Here is a 10,658-nt window from a genome sequence, read left to right on the forward strand (position 1 = left end):
GGGATTCTTAGTCGGCCTAGGAAATCCAGGTAGTCCTGTCTCTCAGATGGATGTGGGCCGTCAGAAAGTTTCACCAACATGATAGGAAGGAAAATATGCAGCCTTAAGATGCAATGGGAGATGTTTTAACAAGGATTTTTACTAAAGGAAACTTCTTTTTTCCTTTTGTGTAAAATTTCTGTGAACCCAGAAAATCTGAGACAGGTCTCAGTTAATTTACACAGTTTATTTTGCCAAGGTTGAAGACACGCTGGTGACAGCCTCAGGAGGCCCTGATGACCTGTACCCAAGGTGGTCCGGGCACAGCTTGGTTTTACACATTTTAGGGAGACATGAGCTGTCACTCAATATATGTAAAAAGTACATTAGGTCCATCCAGAAAGACAGAGACAACTCAAAGCAAGCTTCCCCCTCCCCCACCGAGAGCTTTCAGGTCACAGGTAGGTGAGAGACAAATGGTTGCATTCTTTTGGGTTTCTGAGAAGTTTTTCCAAAGGAGGCAATCAGATATGCATCTATTTCTGTGAGCAGAGGGGTGACTTTGAATAGAATGGGAGGCAGGTTTGCCTTAAGCAGTTCCCAGCTTGAAAAGGCCCAAGATATTTTCCTTTCGCATTGCTTAGACAGCCCAGACTCTATACCTACAAATAGGCTGGCCCTGTGGGGAGAGGTAAGAGAGTTTTCATTCTTTTCACTGAGGCACCTGAGCAGCTTAGCTGTAAATATCATCTTTGGCCCACATCTATTTTGGAACTGTAGGAATTAAGGAGAAGAACGTGGGAAAAAAATTTAAGAAGCTGAAAACAGTAAGTTGAGTGACAGTACTCCATTTCTCCAGCCTCCTGTGTGTAGTACTAATGCAAAAGGTTGAGGTAGATGAAAGCATTCACTCTGGCCCAGAAACTCTCGTTCTTGTGACAGTGAATAAGTCTCATGAGATCTATAGAGAGAGTTTTATAAAGGGGGGTTCCCCTGCACATGCTTTCTCTTGCCTGCTGCCATGTAAGACATGCCTTTTGCCTTCTGCCATGATTGTGAGGCCTTTCCAGCCACGTAGAACTGTGAGTCCATTATCCTCTTTTTCTTTATAAATTACCGAGTCTTGGGTATGTCTTTATTAGCAGCAGGAGACGAGACTAATACATCCTCTCCACCTCCTCTGCTGGCTGATTTTTCACCAATATCCTGTCTTGAAGGCTTCACAAAGCATAAAATCGATTCTTCCAAAGGCATGGGTTATATATACCATACAGTTAAGAGAAAAGAGAAGGTAGGGAGGAGAGTGTTTTCTCAAAAATTAGCACATCTCAGAAAACACGTGTAAGAAACGAATACAGAGATACCCAGAACATCTGCAGTGAAGCTTGTTTAGAAAGTTAATCAGGAAAGTTCTCCATGGAAAGAATTTCTGGAGTCAGGCAGGCATTTTTTTTTTCCTCCCTATAATTGTGCCTCTTATTCCAGAGACAAATGGAATTTTTCTTTGGGGTTCTAAGGCCGAGGTGAACTCCATGCCTTAGGATCAGGCATTGCCATTAACGTCAGCAGCAAAGACGGATTTCTTATTAATGCTTCCATAAATATTTAAAATTCAGAAGTCAGACAACTAAGACGACCCTTAAAAAATCTCCATGCTGTCAAGCTAGCACTTAGACATTTTCCCTCTTTGGTTACCATCGTGAAAAAAAAAAATCTCAAAATAGCTACACCGGCGGAGTGCGATGGCTCACGCCTGTAATCCCAGCACTCAAAATATCAATAATTAACATTAAAAATGGATTCCAGAAGTCAACTTCTGATTATTAAGGTGGCTTATTTAGCTGGCTTATTTCATCCTGGTGTACCCTTTCTCCCATTTTTTTTTCTTCTTTTTTCTTTTCCTGCTCTCTTCAAGGCCGGCCACAATGCTCTGTCATAATCGGGAACCGTTTTTTGTGCGTGTACGTTAATCCTTTTCTGTGCAACCGCACTTAAGTCCTTGGCAGCTAATTAGCAATTCAGATGCAGACCACCTCTAACAAGCTCAGCATGGAACAGGTGCTCCATGAATATGAACTGTTATTACATACATATGCATGCTTTAAGAAATAGCCGGCTCTTGACCTGCATGGTGCCTCACGCCTGTAATCCCAGCACTTTGGGAGGCCTCAGGCTGTGGGTGGATCGCCTGAGGTTGGGAGTTTGAGACCAGCCTAACCAACATGTTGAAATCCAGTCTCTACTAAAAATACAAAAAAAAAAAAAAAAGAAAAAGAAAAAAATAGCCAGGTGTGGTGGTGCATGCCTGTAGTCCCAGCTACTTAGGAGGCTAGAGCAGGAGAATCACTTGAACCCGGGAGGTGGAGGTTGCAGTGAGCTGAGATCACAGACTGGGTAACAGAAAAATAAATGAATAAATAAAAATAAATGAATAAATAAATAAAAAAGAAATAGCCAGTTTTAGTAAGAAAGTGGAACTTGTTCTTTCCCTGAAATCATTGTTGGTTATTCTCTGATGAAGAAATGTTGAAATTCAAAACATGGTTCACAGAAATCATAGTAAAACAAATACAACTGCAATTCACCCCACTCAAATGGACATTTGAGGAGTTGAGAATAATGCTGATGAGTTTCACAGGGCAAATTGTGAGCTCACATATTCTAAAATGTCCAGTATGTTAGTTATTTGTTTCTGACATTGGCTTGAAAGTAATAATGCCTCATTTTCAGTATTTCTCTATATTCCGTTTGCCACATGCACTGCCTTTCTCAAGAGGCTGTGTAGTGTAGTGCAGTGACTTTCCAGATCTGCCATTTACTGTCTGAGGGATCCTGGATAAAGCATACAGATCTTCTAAGCCTGGTTTTAAGAACTAGAGCAGCACCGGCCGGGCGAGGTGGCTCACGCCTGTAATCCCAGCACTTTGAGAGGCTGAGATGGGCAGATCACAAGGTTGATAGATTGAGACCATCCTGCCTAACATGATGAAACCCTGTCTCTACTAAAAATACAAAAATTAGCCGGGCGTGGTGGCTTGTGCCTGTAGTCCCAGCTACTCCGGAGGCTGAGGCAGGAGAATTGCTTGAACCAGGGAGGTGGAGGTTGCCATGAGCTGAGATTGCACCATTGCACTCCAGCCTGGGTGACAGAGTGAGACTCCGTCTCAAAAATAAATAAATAAAATAAAGAACTAGAACAGCACCTATTCACAGGGTGAAACACACAAAGCACGGTGCCCATCCAGAGCCCACAGTTATGAGGCCCTGTTACTATTCCTCATGATAGTCGTATCACCAGCTTATCTTTTAACCATGCTCAGAAACAAGTTGCCAGCTCTTTAGCGTGGCGGCAGTACCCTCCGTGCTAACACCTGCCCATTTATCCATGAGTAGGTGTGACTCTTCTATTTTCCTAGTTACTCCTTTGAATCCCAAAATTTGGTACCATTCAGGTACTGCCTGTGGCCATGCCATTCCGTGCCTTGTCTGGAAGCCACTCCTACTGTTGTCTTTGGGATACTGTTACTCATCTTACAAGGCCTCAATCAAGAATCTTAGGATGTCGTTGGCGCCTACCTGCCCAGGGCAGAGACCACTAACCCCTTCTGAGAGCTGCCACAATGCTGCTTTCTAACATGTCTATGCTAGCTCTTCACAGTGTGCTGTGGTTGTTGGGTGACAGCTCTGTTCCTCATAGTGAATGGCTGCCATCTGCAAGGGGTATGCACATGCCTTTCTTGTCCTTGGATCCTTAGCAATCAGCAGTATCTGCCTGCCTCTGGTAGAAACTCAGAGGCTTATTGAGTGGACTTACATTGACATCTAATATTCTTCAACTTTCTGTTTGATCCTACTCTAAGGCTTTTTCCTCCTTTTTCTTGGCAGTGTTAGAAATGCTTGTTTCCTGATGTTGCAAAGAAGTAGCATTTGAACATAAATAGAATTTTCTTAGCAAGACTGTTTTTTTACTTTCTGCAGAAAGAGTACACTCACCAGCAATTTTGCCACGAGAGGACACCGAACACAGGAGACAGGGTCATTTATAACCTCACGCGTCCACCCTGCTGCTGTGTCCATTTTCCATTGGCTGGAACGGGACCTCACATTCTGTGTTTGTCCCGATTGGCTAGTAACTTAGAACTTTTTAAAAGAGGCAAAGGCAGAGGAGAACAAAGGAGGGCGGAAGTAACTTGTGGAATGCTGAGAAAGGTAAAAACACCTCCAAATAAGGCAGAGGAACAGGCTACGACCTAATGCTTGCTTGGTCCAGTGTAAGTATGCCAGGGGAAATATTTAGGCTAAATTGTGGGAGCTAAGAACGTAAAGTACACTGATTTCTTTATTACGGCTGGCAGATATTTAAGAATGTTAGCACAGATCTTTGAATAAAGTTTGCTTCTAAGAGAAGTTACTATTTATTCCTGGTTAGATGGGGAGGAAAGTCTCTTTGAAGAGGAACCTCTACTTTAGTTTTTGCAACAGCGTGCACCCCATCCTTCCTCTGACCCCGTGGAGGAACCTGGCCCAACCTGGACAGTCTTAGCTGCCTATTCCCCCAGGATAGATTTGGGATAGGCATGGAAACCGGTCCAGGCCTGAGACTCTCTCTAGATTTTTAAAGTTTAAAACTGGAGTGAAAGCCTTGCCACCAGAGACTAAGGCTGGAGAGATAGATGGGTGCTGTTTAACCTTGTGGAGAAGACTTTGCTGTGGGAACAGAGGAGTCCAAACCAAGACCAGACAAGCTGAGATCAGCAGGAAGGAAGAGGAAGGCACTGGCTTCGTTCTAGTCCTTGGGACTCAGGTCCCTGCCTTCCCCACCTCCACCCCCAACACCCAGCCTCCCAGAAACAGCCCCCGACAACTTCTGCTCTTGGTTGGTTCCTGCTGCAATTCTGTCCTTAAGACGAAAAAAAAGAAAATCCTAAATGATAGCATAAAACTCAGCCAACAACTTTCAGTGTTTGCAATCTTCAAGGCATTGTTCCTTATTACTATTTTCTTTATACTTCCTCCAGATCATGTATTTAGTAAATCTCTCCTCCCCTGAGCCCCACTGCTCATAAAAGCTGAACCTAGGGTGTGGATCCAGCAGCAGTCTTTTCAATGCAGGGTAATTTTCTATTCACCAAGTTGACCCCCTTGTCACAATCTGAAGCCTGAAAGTAAAATGTAAAAAGTATTTGAAACTGACCTTTAGGAAGCTGAGGGGGACATTAATATACATCAGACTTCTTAATATCTTCAAAATGTTTTAAGGGGGATTTTCTGTGTAATAAGCCCGAGGGATTATGTTTTTATTGTAAAGAAGAATTAGATGAATGAAAGCATTTACATGAATGCCTTGAACTTTAAACAACATGTGTTCAGTAAGCTGAAGTCGTATCATAGTTGTATTTCTTAAAGAAAGTGATTCACACAGTATTTTGTAAGTGTTAATAGGAGGAATGGAAACACAAGAAAATCACTAGTAATAGGTACACTGAAGATGCACTTTATGGGATATCATTAAAATGCAATTATTCTGTCTCCCTGAGCCCTTAAATTTTCTCCAATGAGTTAATCCTTCCTGTAAATGGATGAAAATTTCAGCTAGCCCAGGACTTTCCACCCCCTCTCTTAGGGTCAGTAGTAGTCCTGTGTTCCCCCAAAAGTTGCAAACAGTCTAAATTAGAATAATCGATTCAAAATATCACAGAAAACTTCAAATACAATTCTACATTAAATTGTTTCCTTTCCCAGCTCAAGTTGGAAGACTTTGGTGGGAAATGGTGGGGAAAGTTTCTCTTCTCTCTCCCCTCTCTTCTTTCCGGGGTTTCTAATCTTTCCGGGGTTGGGGAGGGGAAGGGGAAGGAAAGGGAAGAAAGGACACAAAAGAGATAGGAGGGATTGTGACATACTGTCTTCAGCTGGCTTGAGGTCTTTGGTCTGGTGGAAGTTTCAGTCTGATTCATTCTCTGGGCTCCTGGATGGTACCCTGTCGGGCACTCAGATGGCGATCCCCCTGAGCTATGCATAGTGTGCTTCTGCAGACCCCTCCTGAACCTCCACAACTGCTTTTCTTTGTTCATCCACCCCACTCTGACTCTGCCCAGGCCGCATTGCCCTCCAAGGGTGCCCTTTCAATGGCTCCAGTCCGGTTCTCAGCATGGCTAGAGGACCACAGAGTTCTGATTGCCTGGCTTAACTCCCAGCCTTGTCTATTTTTTATGCATAATTATCAATAGCAAACATGCTCATATTCAAACACATCTCTCTTTGGACAATAAATGCCAAATGTCACAGTCAGCTCAGGACTTACCCATTTCTGGTGCACAGGACATGAAGCCTCCTTCCTCCAGTGCCTTCTGAGAGCCCAGGTCCCTTCTAGGATTAGAAGCACCTCCCAGCTCGTTATCCAACAGGAAACCAGTCCTTTCTGAGCCTCACACATCCGAAGCAGGACTCAGATCCCAGACCACAGTGCCCATGAGTTTCAAGATTGCCTTTAAACACAAAGATGTCTCTTCACCAAGCTCTGTCCAAAGAAATTTTTTCTTGCTCACTTCTCTTGACACTTCTCTGTTCTAGAAAAGGGTGAGATCCTTTAAGCATTAAAGAACCACTTTTCAAAGGTTTTGTTTGAAAATCTGCCTTTTGATTTTGTACCTGATTTTGGAATTCTTGATGCTTAAAAAAAAAGCTTAGATGTTAATACCTTGCCTCACATGGTTTTGTAGCATGAAAGGATAATTAAAGCACCAGCATTAAAACTCAATCCTTAGCAAGGTGTGGTCTGTGATCTCCTTAATCTTCACAACAAGATCATCTAGGATTGTCTGCTGAGGTCAGCAGCGGAACTCAATGGAATCAACCCTGCAGGCAAGAAGGAACACGTGTGGCTTCTCCAGTATGCAGGATTCATGATAAGGACTGGACAACTTCTTACCTATCTGTGTGTTGTTTTCTCTTTCATTAAATTTTTGGTCTAACTCAGTGACTTTCAACACTTTGAGAGGCATAGTTATTACTTAAAAGGATTATATACACAAATACATGCATACTCTATAATTTACAGTTGATTTAAAGGAATTTCAAGAGGAATTTTGACCTCAAATAATTTTCCTCATATACGCTAAATGTGGAAATGAGATATGTATTTAACATATAATTACATTTTGCCAGATGTATGAAATCTTCTGTGAAAATATTCTAAAATAAATGAAATGCCATCCCTTCATTTGTACTAAAATGTATTTTAGTCTGATGAGAGTGAAGATTATACAGACTGATGATTCAAAGGACTATGATTTTTACAATTATAATTTTAAAAGCAAATATCTATCAAGCTATGATAATACATCAGTTTTCTAACTTATTTGTCTATATGAGCTCACTTTTTAATAACTAGTTTTTGCTTTATTCTACAGTTTGCAGACAACTCCAAACTCCACACTTGTGTTTTCTCTTCTGCTTTTGTTATTCTTTAAATATCTACATTAACAGAGGCTATTTCTCCCCAAAGATACCATTTTTCCCAATAGCACATGCAGGTGACCCTCACCTGGCACACACAGGCCCTCCTGGCCCTCCAGCACTGGTACCTGGGCTCTACCATTTGACTGCACCCATGTCTGTCTGTGCTGGGGCTCTGTCCTGGTCGTGTCACCCCTGAGGTGTCCTTAGGGCACAGGGATGCCAAAGAGCCCCGTGTGATCTGTCAACTCTGAGTAAACTCAAGAGGCTCCTTGGGTTTCTGAGCTGAGGGCCAAGGCAGCCCATGTCTGAGCTTCATTACAAAGAAAAGTGGCAATCAATGGGCAATGGCCATTAGTAGTTTTTGGAAGGTGGATCTAGGGGAACAAACCCAGAAAGGGACGAGGCACATGGTCCATCCCTGCCTTAGATGGCTGCTTTTCTATCAGGCTGCACTGTCTCACTTGCCAGGTGGCCGAGGAGGCCGTTGGAGGACCCCAAAGCTGCAAGTGGCTTTCCTGGGGCCTGCAGGGAACAACTGGAGGATGCTTGGAAGGGAGCCCACATTGGGTCTCACAGGAGTCTGCACACTGCAGGTCACGCTGGCATTAGCCCCTCATCCTCTGCAGTTCATCTCATCCCGGCGAAGACAGCTGGCTGGCCTCAGAGGGTGAGACACAGCTTGAGGGTAAAAACGTTTTTACAAGACATGGACACAAAAGTGGCCTTTACTTCTGGATAAGCTTTGAAAACTTCCCATTTACACGAAAAGGTGTACTTTCTGTGTGCCACCAAGAAACCTAAATTAAGTAAAAGGACTGTTTCACTTTAATCAAGTTCCAGAATGAGGGTGCCCAGCTCTGAAAAGCACTGTCGCAGGAGAAGTTCGAGGGTGCATGCAAAGCAATGTTTCTAGAAAATACCAAAGGAAACAGACATAACTCCAATGTGGACTCCCGCTTCCCAAAGCTGCTGCTCCATCCCCAGGGCAGAGGCCACATCGTCCAGCTGGCTGCCGGAACCTCGTCATGCTCCTGGAGTGTGTGCAGCAGGTGTCAGCTGGAGTCTTCCACGCTCTGCCTGGAGGTTTTGGATGCTTTCTTCAGGATCCTCTCCATTTGTTCTGCGGATTCTTGAAGGCCACCTGGGCTGGGGACCACTTGTCCTGGCCACACTGCTTCTGCTCCTTAATCTTTTTGCTCATTCCATCACTTCCTTGAGTTTCACCTTGTCTTGGTCTTTCTTTCTCTTCTTCTGCTTGGTGATGCTGAGCTCTGCGATGCTTTTAAGCTTCAAGGGTCCTTTTTGGGTCTGCTCGTGGGCACCATGACATCCACCTGCAGTTCTGTGGGTAGACTATGTATTAGCTCATTTAATCCTCCTAACAACATTATGGGGTAAGTACTATTATGCTCTCTATTTGTATAGGTGAGAAAACAGTACTACAGAAAGTGAGCACCTTGCCCAAAGTTATGCAGAAAGTGAAAAAAAAAAGAATTCTAACCCAGACAAGTAAGTTGTGTAAGCAAATGCAGCTAATAGAGATACCAACCAGGTGTTCAAAGGGTTCTAGTTACTTCTGGAAGTGAGGTGAGGCTGTGTAATAGCTAAGAGGTAAACCTGGTTCTCCAGGGTAGAGACAAGAGGCAACAAGAGAAGGGATTCTGCAAAGAAACCAGCAATAGGTGGGGAACACGCGGATGGAGAGCAGCCACGAGTTTACCTAGGTTGAATTTGGAAAATCTGTGCATAGAAAGATGCAAGCCCCACTGGGCTCAGTGGCTCTCACCTGTAATCCCAGCACTTTGGGAGGCCGAGGCAGGCGGGTCACATGAGCCCAGGAGTTTGAGACCAGCCTGGGCAACATGGTGAGAACCCATATCTACAAAAGCTACAAAAATTAGCTGGGCATGGTGGCATGCACCTATGGTTCCAGCTACTTGGGAAGCTGAGGTGGAAGAATTGCTTGAACCCAGGAGGTGGAGGTTGCAGAGGGCCATGATCATGCCACCGTACTCTAGCCTGAGCAATAGAGTGAGACCCTGTCTCAAGAGAAAGGGAGAAAGAGAAAGAGGAAAGAAGAAAGAAAGAAAGAAAGAAAGAAAGAAAGAAAGAAAGAAAGAAAGAAAGAAAGAAAGAAAGAAAGAAAGAAAGAAAGAAAGAAAGAAAGAAAGAAGGAAAGAAAGAAAGAAAGAAAGGAGAGAAAGAGGGAGGGAGGGAGGGAAGGAAGGAAGGAAGGAAGGAGAAAGAAGGAAAAAAGAAAGGAAGGAAGGAAAGAAAGAAAAGAAAGAGAAAGAAGAAAGAAGAAAGAGAAAGAAGAAACAAAAGAAAGAAAGAAGGAAAGAAAGGTGGAAGGGAGGGAGGGAAGGAAGGAAGGAGAAAGAAGGAAAAAGGAAGGAAGGAAGGAAGGAAAGAAGGAAGGAAGGAAGGAAGGAAGGAAAGAAAGAAAGAAAGAAAGAAAGAAAGAAAGAAAGAAAGAAAGAAAGAAAGAAAGAAAGAGAGAGAGAGAATCATGCAGCTCCTTTATTCTCCAGACATTCAGTGAGCACTTAGTGTGCCATATACAGGAGTTTAGGTTGAGGGTCCTGGGCAATGACACAGACAAGACAGAGTCTCCTCCTTCATTGAACTTGTATGAGTGGGGCAGACAACAAACAAATCATCCAGATCATTTCAGATAGCGATGAGTGTTTGGAGAGCACTAAGCAGAATGATCTGAGGTTGCAACGGGCATTGCAATGCCTGCTGGGCTCCTTACCCCTCAGGACCTTTCCACCAGCTGCTCTCGAAGGCTGAAAAACCTTTGCCCTGTTGCTGCAGGGCCAGATTCTTTTCATGCAGGATTCCTTTAGTTAAACTGTCACCTTGTCAAAGAGGTCTGATGCCGACTAAAAGTTCTCTGTTACTGGATGTGCAGAGAGAAACCCATTGTGGCTGTAGGGATGGACGAAGGAGAAGGGCACGAAGTGGACAGCAGAAGCAGGAGCTGTCACACAGGCCCGGCCCATCGTGGTGGAGAGTTTCGATTTCATTCTAAGCAAAACGGGAAGTCATGTTGCTTTTAAGCACAGGAACAACATGATTTAATTTATGCTTTAAATTAACCACTTTGCCTGCCCAGTTTCTCAACTAGATAGTCAGATAGATATATAGATATATAGGTTGGTAGGTAGGCAGGTAGATAGATAGATAGACAGACAGACAGAAAGACAGACAGACAGATA

The sequence above is a fragment of the Papio anubis genome, chromosome 9, assembly GCF_008728515.1.
Source record: "Papio anubis isolate 15944 chromosome 9, Panubis1.0, whole genome shotgun sequence".
Classification (NCBI taxonomy): domain Eukaryota; kingdom Metazoa; phylum Chordata; class Mammalia; order Primates; family Cercopithecidae; genus Papio; species Papio anubis.